Source organism: Hippocampus guttulatus, chromosome 2, assembly GCF_054856545.1.
Source record: "Hippocampus guttulatus isolate MCC_2025c chromosome 2, RoL_Hgut_1.0, whole genome shotgun sequence".
Taxonomy (NCBI): Eukaryota; Metazoa; Chordata; class Actinopteri; order Syngnathiformes; family Syngnathidae; genus Hippocampus; species Hippocampus guttulatus.
In genome coordinates this window covers 3,698,348-3,705,348 of record NC_141262.1, presented here as the reverse complement: position 1 = coordinate 3,705,348, position 7,001 = coordinate 3,698,348, and the positions used below count along the sequence as shown (strand labels likewise).

Here is a 7,001-nt window from a genome sequence, read left to right as displayed (position 1 = left end):
AGTACCGGTAATCCATCAAAAACGCCGGGTTCCCTCTCTTTGTCAGAGTCACTCTCATTGCCATGTGGCTCCACAGAAATGATGCCGGCTTTGCCAAAAGCTCGAACAACAGTGCAAGCAGACACGTTCGTCCAAGCAGCCACAATCCATTCGCAAATTGTGGCGTAACTCGCCCGGCGCTGCCTCTCAGTCTTTGTAAAGTTGTGTTTGCCATCGATCATCCATTGTTCCCATGCTGTTCGCAACTTTACTTTGAACGCCCGGTTGATGCCGATGTCCAGCGGTTGGAGTTCTTTAGTCAAGCCTCCAGGAATGACGGCAAGCTCAGAGTTCATTTGCTTGACTTGGTTTTTCACCGCTGCTGTGAGATGGGCACGCATGCCAAAAGCATAACCGATGGCTTGAAGTTTGAACTGAGCTTCGTAGGCGTGTCTCTTTGTAGAATTTATTTTCGGGGGTTCTTAGAAACCAAAACCGAAGTTGTTTTGCAACAATGCACATAGCCACACTCTATACAGGTGTTGGTACCTGCTTGTAGCGTGCCTTTAGCGTCCACTTACACGCCCACCCTTCACTCATTGGTGGACTGCTTCCCCGCATGCCTGTCACTCACGTCTGCCTTTTCGCTCTCTTTCTCTCCATATATGTATATATACACGCCCACCCTTCACTGATTGGCCGACTTCTTTGCCGCATGCCTGTCCACACTCACTTCCGCCTTTTCTCTATATAAACAGCGTGTCGGCTGTCAGTCAGGTTTTGGAACTCAGCGCATACAAAAGACGCTTCGCATTATAAGGCGTCCTGTCCATTTTGGAGAAAATTGAAGACTTTTAATGGCGCCTTATAGTCGTGAAAATACGGGTACATAATTTTAAACCCTTTTCACTGGCTGAATCATTAATCACACACACACACACACAAACAATTCCAACACATTTGGAACATTGTGTCAAACAAAAACTGAATATGATTTGCAAATCATTTTATTCTATCTATATTTAATTGAATATACTACAGAAACAGCATATTTAATGTTCAAACTGATAAACTTGATTGTTTTCAGCAAATAATCATTAGTAGCTGCGACATGTTCCAAAAAAAGCAGGGACAGGTGGCAAAAAAAGACTGATAGACAGTTGAGGGATGCTCATCAAACACCTGTTTAGAACATCCCACAGGTGAACAGGCTAACTGGGAACAGGTGGGTGCCATGATTGATTCTTAAAAAGAACGTCATTCACAAGCAAAGATGGACTGAGGTTGAGCTCTTTGTGACTAACTGCGTGAGAAACTTGTCAACCAGTTTTAAGTACAATGTTCCTCAATGTACTCTTGCTAGTGTTGGAGGATGATCAAGCAGGGGAAGCGTGTTGTTGTCGACACGGCGGGATCCCTTCACCGTTCTCCACTTCCCCAGGTCCTCCGCGTGTTCGTTTGATTCGGGCTGAGTTGATGTGCGAAAGTCAGAGGCTGGAAATGGAGAAGTTCTTGCAAGATGTTTTACTGAACGTTCAGGGCCCAAGTGTGAACACGAATCGATTCGGGCTCCTGTGAGTCTCAGATTTCATCAGGAAGCCCCGAGCAACTACAGTCACACGTACATATAGGCATAGTATGTTAATTAGGGGCGGGCAGTCCTTCCCCTTATGTAAAAATCTGAAACAAAGAAAGGTCAATGTAGTTCGATCTTGGCATTTTGACAAAGTACAGACCATATCTGCTGGTCCACAAATATTGAGATAAGAGTTCCTCTTGGAAGGCACATGACAGCCTTCAGGGACTTTTACGAGGTGGAGGAGGCAAGAAAACCCTCGGGGGGCTGTTAATTAACCAAGTGAAAATAGGATCTAAACTTCACACTACATTCTTTGTTTTAAGTACTTCAGCAGATGTTCAGGACAGAGACTAGTGTCAAAGTCGACCTGTCTATGATACAAAGTTTTAAGCTAAACATATAACATATATAGGTGATATCTTCACTAGGAATTTAGGGATTTCATCATCTACGGTCCATAATACTGTATCAGCAAAAGATTCAGAGAACCGGGAGAAATGCCCAACTAAGTGTCAAGGCCGAAATTGAATGCCCATGACCTTTAATCTCCAAGGTGGCATTAATCAAAAACCAATGTCAATGCGCAAAGGATATCACGGATATCAATACAGTTGGGGCGCTACATCCATAAGTGCAATTTAAAACTCTACTATGCAGATGAAGCCATTCATCAACAACACCCAGAAGCGCCACCGGCTTCTCTGGGCCTGACCTCATCTCAGATGGAGTAATACAAAGTGTTCTGTGGACTGACAAGTCCACATACCGAATTGTTTTCGGAAAATTTGGAGGACGTGTCCTCCAGGCCAAAGAGGAAAAGAAACATCCGGGCGCAAAGTTCAAAAGCCAGCATTCTATGCTGCCATCCAAATGTCTTTTTCATAGCCGCCTCTGCTTATTTCACCGTCCTAGACAATGCAAAACCACATTCCGCACATGTTCCAACAGCATGGCTCAGTTGTATACGAATGGGGGGGAGGTACTTGACTGGCCTGCTTCCAGACCTGTCTCCCGTTTAAAATGTGTGGCGCGTTAGGAATGTAAAATATGACAACTGAGACCCTGAACTGTTGAACAGCTGAATCTGTACATCGAGCAAGAATGGGAAAGAATTCCACAAACAAAGCGTCAGCAAACTGTCCTCAGTTCCCAAACATTTATTGAATGTTATTAAAAGCTTTACTTTGTTGTCCTTGCTTGAACATGCCGACAGGGGGAGGACATGTCATGGGACCCACGAAGGTGCTGGCAGCCAAAGAGCAGAGATGTGTTCCTAGAGCCGGTACTTGGCCTCGAGGACCGAGGGGCGGTCCTTGGTCCTCGGCCTTGGGCTCGGAGTCAAGTCCTTGGTCCTTGGCCTTGGCCTCGGATTGCCGGTCCTCGGACACAATGAGGGATTAGAGCCTCGAATCCCTTGTTTAAGGCCCGCAATAATCACGAAGGAATCTAATAAATTCCATCCAAGGAAACCCATATTGATGGATTAACTCTGGCGCTTTAAGAGGGGCGGGTCTGCCACTGACAGGTAATAGTTAGTGCAACGTATTAAGAGCGGCATCACAGTTAGTTTCAATCACGGTTTGTTGCGTTTGCGATCGGCAGTTTAAATAGCGTGTAAAGCCTTCCTGTAACAGTGGTGTCTTTTATTTAGTTATTTTTGCACAGTCGTCACGTTTGTGCGGTCGCACTAGAACGTTTGTTTGAACCAAGTAATTTGCGTTACAGCTGGAGTCAATAATGTTGGCAGTTCACTTCCGGGTTTGGCCATTGGGATTTGGAGTTTTTTGCTAGATTCCAGTTATGTTTGCTGAATGCTTTCTCATGTTTGGAATAATGAATATTGATAATACATAGTTTAAAATCATGGTTGATTTAATTATTTATTATTATTGTGAAGTTGAAGGTATTAATTAATGTAGTATTAGTGGTAATGATAGTCGTACTCACAGAATGGTTAGAGATTCAGCCATCTCGTCCCGCGTCCTAGACGCATAATTTTCTCACGGGACGCACGGAAATTTCTCAGTCAAAACAGACAAACAAACAAAAAAACTACGGCAAGCCTGAGGATTTCACAGTAACAATCGTTACCGGTAGCGTGTTGTTTCCGTGGCGTCATTTTCACGGTACCGAAAAATAGTTTAATTATAAAAGTCACCGCACTTGAATTGACTGTGTGATCCACGCGATTTCACTGCGCCTGTATGTGCGTTTGTGATGTGGTGTGTGAGTGTGTTTCTTCTAATTTACTTTCGTTTTGTTTTGTTTTCAGTGTTGGGGGGGGGGGGGGGGACACAACAGATGACGTTACGTGCACATGCGGGTTGTTATTTTAGTCCGCAAACTGAGGAATCGCGCGGATGAAAGTTTGAGATGGCGGCGAAAAAAACTCACCAAGGTCTACAAATTACGATATTCAAGAAATGGGTATGCTTGTCTGATTTAATTTTTCGTATGAATCGTCCAAAGGGCGTATCACGAAACTCACCTGTGACGTATGCACAGAACACGAGAGCAAGTCCCTGGGACTCGCTGCCGGTAAACTGTAAAATTATCACTGAGAGATTACCGCTTTTTCTGCACTCAGTGATTGACTTCTATGCAAAGTCATTTCTCAACTTGTGTTCCGTGCCACGTCATGCCTGTTGAGTGTTGATTTACTTCATATTAAGAAACTACTGCACTAAAACATTTATTCATAAATGTACAGTATATCATATGCTTTTATTTATGTTTTTCTCAGTATAAATAAGACGTACCCTGACTGTTCTACTCTTTGAATAAAAACACTTAATTCAAGCGTTAGGGAGTGCAAAGGGTTATGATGGAGGGGTGTTGCAAATCATGAGGATCTGCCAAGTGGTATGATAGCATTGTTTTATACATGTCCTCGGCTAGGCCTCAGTTTCAAAATCAGTCCTTGGTCCTTGGCCTTGGCCTCGGAAAATTTCTCAAGTCCTTGGCCTTGGCCTTGGCCTTGGCCTCGGAGACAAGTCCTTGGCCTTGGCCTCGGCCTCGGGTTGCCGGTCCTTGGAAACAACACTGCCAAAGAGGGAGACGACATTAGGAAGTCGCTCTTTATTTATTTATTTATTTATTTATTTTTGTCAGAGAAGGTGTCTGTTGTCAAAATGCAGCACAGACCCTGGTGGAGGAGGTCAAAGCTGAGAAAGACCGGCATGTGACGGACCTGGAGCGCAGGGTGGAGAAGTTGGACCACCCACCACTCCAGGATCAAATTGATCGTAACCGGGCTCCAAACCAAATCCCATATAAAACAAATTTAGTGGAGGAGTAGCTATTTATGTGGACTATAATTTGGAAGTTAACTCATTGAATACCACCCCTTTTCACTGGAGCAACCCCCTCAATCCCTCACATTTTACTGAATTTTGACTGATTTGCAAGGCCCACAGAATTTTCTGTTCTATGGCTATATATACATGCAACCTGTCAAAAGAAAGGTGAGACTCTCTTCTTTCAGCAGAAAAAAAGTTTGTTTCTATCTTTCTCCGTTCGTTGGCAATCAGCATTAGAAAACTGCTAAATTTTATGGAAAAGGACGATTTTCTGCAGAAATCCAGAGAAAATGAGCTTTTTGTAAAAGCATGCATTTCAAGCATCATTTCAAGTTTTACACTATTTTTTGCTTTTGTGGCAGCTCAAATACCTCAATAATGTGTTCCTCCTACAAAAGAACATTACAAATAATGTTTTTGTCGCAAAATAATTTATTTGCACACAACAAAACTATTGAACTATGAACAAAAGTGCAGCTGTGGAGAAGATGGTTTTTGGCTTCCATCCAGTTTGTCACCATCGATTCATCCCACCACGTCCAGATGCACGACCTATAAATTATAGAAACATAAAAAGTTGCAAATATATCTTGCTGCAGAGTGAGGTACAATCATTTTATTTACCTTTCTTTCCACCACCAAAGCGAGGAGTCGTCATCTTTTGGCTTCTGGTTGGACAATCTGTAATGTATAGAAGTATGTACAATTACCACACTTTTATTTTTCTAATTTTTTTATTGTTGCTTTCCACTTACATTTCAACATCTCTCACACACACACATACATGCTCGCACACTGCTATTTTTACACCATTCATTCCACGTTGCTCAGCATCCAATTTGAAATGAAATGGAATATGAATTTAACACTAGTGGTTTTAGCAGAGCTGAGCGGACCAAATGTGTCCTGTTTTTTTTTTTTTTTTTTTAAACCTATGGCGACATGCAAGTCAGCGCATATTTTCATCCACATCTACGAGACGCATCAACCGTACATAAATGATTAGTGTTACTGGCCATTTCATAGTATAGCGGGGAATGTAGCGGTACATAAAAGTGACTGAGGAGGCATAAGAAGTGATGAAGTTTTGAATGGGAACTTGCAAGCTAGTCAGCAGTTACCTCCTCGTTCCAGCGGCTCTGGCGAGGACTCTCAGCTGCTTTCCGTTATGTCCGAAGGCACATATTCGTCCGACATATCGGGATCCAAATCGCTCTCCAATTCATCGTTTTCGCCGTCGTCTTTACGAGACGATTCCAACGAATCGCTGACGTGTGCCCGGCGTCGGCCATGCGAAGCAATGCAGCCTCTTTGCCGTCACCGCTGGAAGTCGCCGGGGAGACGATTTGTGGGCGATGTGGGGCATCGGGAGGCACAAAATGCTCTGCCAAGCGATGATCGCTGACGTGGATCAAGTTCATCTTCATCAGATGAACTCGAAACTCGGCGTGAGCTATGCGGGCCGCGTGTAGCACGCCATGTTTGTGCAGGCCGACGTTCGTTTGACGGGTGCCGCTTTCGATTATGTGACCGAAGCGTCATTTTCTCTTCGACACAAACACCATCTCCTTTGTTGTTTTGTTTCGAGGACGCTTTTATACCGAAAAAAAAAATCATTTTTAGTTAGTTATTTCCTTTTCTCCATCGTTGCTCGTTGCTAATGTTCCAATCCACTATCCACTTTCGCCCCTCCTTCACTGTACGCCCTTTCTACTACTTCTGCGGCGTGATCCTGGTTGATTTTTGCACCACTGCCACCCGATGGCCATTTTTTTGCTATTTAACATTGCCGTCAAGCCTAATCCTGTGGTGAGAAGTTGCATCGGACTCTCTTGCACCCTCCCCCATGAAAACACGTGATTGACGTATTAATACGTCATGGGGAGGGAACGGCTATGCGCTAATTGACGTATTTATACATCAAAGGGTGTAAATGAGTTAAGGTGGTGCAAGCTATGACACAGGAGCTTGGGTATCTCCTTGATTTTATTACCCTGCAGCTGTCCTTGGTAAATAAGACAAATGTTTTTGCTAGCTACACATATAGAATGCATAGTTCAAATACTGACACCTTTAGGGAATGGGTGGCAGGCCTGTTCTCGATGTAAGGTTAAAAAAACCGTATTTTTATAAGTGGGGATTTC

General features: G+C 43.7%; 1 long non-coding RNA gene across 1 annotated transcript; it reads right to left on the bottom strand.

Annotated features, from left to right (window-relative positions):
- Nucleotides 1-5,271: 5,271 nt before the first annotated feature.
- Nucleotides 5,272-6,171, bottom strand: LOC147208252 (uncharacterized). The gene is made up of 3 exons (XR_015100288.1): nucleotides 5,979-6,171; nucleotides 5,482-5,538; nucleotides 5,272-5,409 (listed from the first exon to the last, which is right to left on the bottom strand). It is a non-coding gene; the product is annotated as an uncharacterized LOC147208252 (long non-coding RNA).
- Between the last annotated feature and the right edge of the window lie 830 nt (nucleotides 6,172-7,001).